This window comes from Schistocerca cancellata, chromosome 4, assembly GCF_023864275.1.
Source record: "Schistocerca cancellata isolate TAMUIC-IGC-003103 chromosome 4, iqSchCanc2.1, whole genome shotgun sequence".
NCBI classification, from domain to species: Eukaryota; Metazoa; Arthropoda; class Insecta; order Orthoptera; family Acrididae; genus Schistocerca; species Schistocerca cancellata.
Window position 1 is genome coordinate 737,829,409 of NC_064629.1, and position 941 is coordinate 737,830,349.

Genomic DNA, 941 nt, shown 5'->3' on the forward strand with positions numbered 1-941 from the left:
GACCACTTATTTGTTGTGACTTCAAATCCACAATAAGTTCTGCATTTTTTTTTATAAAGTTCAGTGTGTCACCAACGTCGACGTTTCGTTTTATTTTCGACAAACTTGCCATTAATAGTGCCGCACCACTCATCACCATAATCCCGAAATTTTCCCGTCACGTAGACATGTTTACAGCTTGGCTGCAAATTGAATACTTATATGAATATGGTGTCTGTTCTTTCGGACATGTCCGAAAGAACACACACCATTGATGACCTGCAGCTGTATAGAACGAAATCTGAATTATATTAATACCTTCAGCTGCTGACAGGCGTTGATACATATCAACGGGGACAGGTGAAAACGAGTGCCCTGACCGGGGCTCGAATCGGGGATCTCCTGCTTACATGGCAGACGCTCTATCCATCTGAGCCACCGAGGACACAGAGCATAGTGCGACTGCAGGGACACTACGAATGTAGTGTGTGGACATGCAAGGGAAGTGTGCGCGAGATATTCCCTGTAGTCGCACTATCCTCTGTGCCCTCGGTGGCTCAGATGGATAGAGCGTCTGCCATGTAAGCAGAAGATCCCGGGTTCGAGCCCCGATCAGGGCACACGTTTTCACTTGTCCCCGTTGATATGTATCAACGCCCGTCAGCAGCTGAAGGTATTAATACAATTCTAATTTCGAATACTTATATGTTCGGGGGTTTCCTGTGGATCGCCGGAGGTTCGTTGCAACCCACAATTCCAACGAACGAAAGGCGAGCGACGCGCGTGCGGCTCGCGCACCGCTCGGGGTTCGTGGCATGCATGTGTGGACGCGGATTAAGATGTAATTTTCTGTTTTATTTAAAGGACTGGCAAACTGCTAGAAGAAACTCTTTAACAAAGTCAGAAGGAAACCTTTACACATTAAGTCTTCTCACAACCTCGACTCAGTAAGCTGTGTTAAT

General features: G+C 46.8%; 1 non-coding gene across 1 annotated transcript; it reads left to right on the top strand.

Annotated features, from left to right (window-relative positions):
• The first annotated feature begins 524 nt into the window (after window positions 1-524).
• On the top strand, window positions 525-599 carry Trnat-ugu (transfer RNA threonine (anticodon UGU)). Its single transcript has one exon. It is a non-coding gene; the product is annotated as a tRNA-Thr (tRNA).
• The last annotated feature ends 342 nt before the right edge of the window (window positions 600-941 follow it).